The sequence below is a fragment of the Cebus imitator genome, unplaced genomic scaffold (genome assembly GCF_001604975.1).
Source record: "Cebus imitator isolate Cc_AM_T3 unplaced genomic scaffold, Cebus_imitator-1.0 Scaffold237, whole genome shotgun sequence".
Classification (NCBI taxonomy): Eukaryota; Metazoa; Chordata; class Mammalia; order Primates; family Cebidae; genus Cebus; species Cebus imitator.
The window spans coordinates 1,597,884-1,600,986 of NW_016107552.1; the positions used below are offsets into that span (position 1 = coordinate 1,597,884).

At 57.1% G+C, this 3,103-nt stretch overlaps 1 protein-coding gene across 13 annotated transcripts in view; it reads right to left on the bottom strand.

Annotated features, from left to right (window-relative positions):
• LOC108282208 overlaps nucleotides 1-2,367 on the bottom strand; it is a 13,100-nt gene extending 10,733 nt beyond the window's left edge. For 3 of the 13 annotated variants that reach the window (XR_001816313.2, XR_001816309.2, XR_001816310.2), the window contains exons 1-2: nucleotides 2,085-2,269; nucleotides 1,384-1,593 (exon numbers count right to left, since the gene is read on the bottom strand). The gene's annotated coding sequence lies outside the window, so the exon portion shown is untranslated. Of the gene's footprint in view, nucleotides 1-1,383; nucleotides 1,594-2,084 lie in introns of all 13 variants that reach the window. The other 10 variants (XR_001816307.2, XR_001816304.2, XR_001816305.2 and 7 more) reach the window with 9 other exon arrangements.
• Nucleotides 2,368-3,103: the final 736 nt, after the last annotated feature.

Genomic DNA, 3,103 nt, shown 5'->3' on the forward strand with positions numbered 1-3,103 from the left:
AAAAAAAAAAAAAAATCAGCAAAAATGATAAAAATTCTCATTTATTTCTATTTATTTATTTTAGAGATGGGGTCTCACCACGTTACCCAGGCTTGTCTTGAACTCCTGGACTCAAGCCATCCTCCCACCTCAGCCTCCCAAAGTGCTGAATTGCAGATGCGAGCCACCGTGCCCAGCCCAAAATCCTCACTGTTCGTGCAGACATAGGGAACCGTTCTCCTAAAGCTGGCAGTAAGGGGTCGTGGTTGTTCTGGGGACATTGAAGACTTCACCACTCTCCTCTGTTAAAGAGTGAGGTCAAGGCTTCAGATGAGTAGATTTCAGAACAGTTCTCAATGGAAAGGGTCACTAAATAGTAAAATCGGAGGGCCTGGGGGACATGGAAGGTGTTTAGGTAAAATGCTTTCAACATGAAATTAACCAAAGTTAGAGTGGGATCCATTCAATGCCACTCAAAGCTAGGAGCTGGCAAAGCGTCGGGAAATGGTTTGCCCAGACCGCTGGATGGTTCTGCCTAGAGGGGTGAGGGGCGATGTGTGGGCACTGTTACCTCAATCAAGGATCTGCCCACCTGCAGGATGAGGATGAGGTCTGAGTAAACATCAGACACCCAGCCCTACCCCAAACCTGCTGACTCATCCGCCTTGCCACGTGGCTCAGACATCTGCGTGTTGGAAGGAACGCCCCTAAAGTCTGAGAACCACTGTCCTCAGGTTTCCCTGTCTGTCAAGTGGAATTACTCATCCCTGCCCTGCGTCTACCCCCGCCCCCGTCCCTGGGCCATCGCGGCGCGCCCAGATGCTCCCAAATGGGAATGAGCTTTGCAAAGCACTGAGTCCAGAGCGAGTGTTGTGCTTTGAGCCGCGCTCGGTCCCAGCCTGGCATCGAGAAGAAACAAAGCCGTTCCCTCAGGTTCTCTCACAGTCCTCCCTCATTGTCCCTCCCCTCTCCCCGCAGCAGGTGGGGGCGTTTTCCCCGCGGCGGCACTGCAGTGGGGTGTGCGCGCCAGCAATCCTAGGCGCCGGGCATCCTCGGATCTGGAGCCTGGGATGAGGGTGGGGAATCTAGGACGCGCCCCCCGGGCCTCCCCTGCGCAGTCCCAGAAACAATTTCTCTATGCCAGGACCCTCCGCTGGAAGAGGAGAAAGGTCTGGCCCCTCTCCTCCCAAATTCCCAGCCTCTCCAGGGAGTGTCCTGGAGCCAAGGAGAGGTGAAGAATCCGGCTGGTGGGTTCCGGGACCTCCGCAGATCCTTTAAGAGATGCAAATGGGCTTTAGAGTCCTACATAGCTGATTCACAGTCACTGGTTGTGTGACCTTGGACGTGTCGATAACCCTCTCTGAATCTCCATTTCTCGGTCTTTAAAATGGGCTTGTTCCTTACCACCTAGTGGAATTGTTGTGATAACGTTTGCAAAGCACCAAGCAGGTCCCTGGCGTAGAGTAACCTCTCCATAAACTGATGTCACTGTTGTTTTCAGCGACGGTAATTTACCGGCCCTCTCCATCCTTTGGGAGCCAAATTGGACGCCGGACATGTGGGATTTGAGTCCCAGAAGTGAAGGAATGGCAGGCTCTGGGGAAATGGGGCGTGCTGGGTATGAGGGAAGGGGAGCTCAAGGACCCTGCCCCGCTACCCCACCCCCACCTCCAGTTTGAGACCCTCTGGGCTCTCCTGACTTGGCCAGTTAACTGCTCACCTGGTGAACCGAGAAGGTTCGCGGGCCCACCTCCCAAATTCGGTCTCCTGTCGTCGGAAGGGAAGGGTCTTTGTTCCCCTCACATTCATGACTGCAAGACCCCCATTCGCACTGGACTCCCAAAGCAACCTCCCCTTGCCCGGCCTCACCGCCCGCCCGCATCCCGGCCAGAGTCCTGGCTGTGCTTGACAATCACAGGCTGCAAAGGCTCTTCATCCATCAAATGCCGGGCACTTCAGGCAGCGTCTTCCACCCCTGAACCCAGTCCCGGGACTCTGGGACCTACCCTCGACCCCAGCCTCGGGGAATTCGGCTGTTCCCCGTTCGGGGACGAGGCGCTTGGGAAGGAAGGAAGGAAGGCTGCTAGCACAGGGCGACGTCTTACCTCGGGTCTGCGGTCCTGCGGCGCGAGTGCAGAGGGCTCTTTGTGCCCCGGCTCACAGCGCAGAACTGGGGGAGCCCCTGCAAGCACCTCCCACCTCAAACTCCTCCCCGCACTCGTCCGCAGCCTCCCTCCCTCCGGTCCCCCGAGCGCAGCCGGCGTCGTCTTTGTAGCTGCTGCAGCGCCCATGAAATTTTAATGCAGGAGCGGCTGGCGGGCGGAGGCGCCCCACCCGCGGCCCTTGCCTCCACCCTCCTCCCGCCTCCTTGCGCCCCTACAGCCCCACACCTAACCCTCCCCTTTCCCCTGCCCAGAGTCCTGGCCGGGAACGCGGGGTGCAGCCGGGCTGGGGGGAGCACACCGCCGCCCCTTCCGCACAAAGGGGCGATCGGGCCGGCGCGCTCTGCCTCCGGCATCCCCACCCACGGCGCTGTCATGGCAACGCTTGCCCGGCCACTTTCGGCCGCAGAGAGCTCAGGGCTGGAGAGAGGCGCGGGGGTGGCGCGCCACCGCCGGCCAGGGGCGCAGAAGTCTGAACCCCAGGGTAGGCGTACAGAAGATGCTGGTCCTGGAATAACGCCAAGGGCTACACCGGCGAGACCTCGGGTGTATGCCTCTTTATGCACATGGTTATGGCGGAGTCCAGAATTGAACCCATGCTTGTAACTTCATGCGTGGACACCATTTGTCCTAAGAACGTTTATAGGTTGTCTTTAATTTTTAATTATTATTTATTCTTATTATTTTAGAGGTGGGATCTCACTCCATCGCCCCAGCTGAAGTGCAGTGACACAATCACAGCTCACCGCGTCCTCCAACTCCTGGGCTCAAGCAATCCTCCTGCTTCTCCCTCAGTCTTAGGAGTAGCTGGGACTATAGGGACGAACCACCGCGCCCGACTTAGTCTTTTATTTAACTGCCGTTTTCTTCGTTCCTACTATTTTCCAGAGCAGGGAAGCTAGGAAGTGGTCCTGAAGTCGTGGTTCTAGAGCTGCAGTATCCACATTGCTTGGGAACTTCTT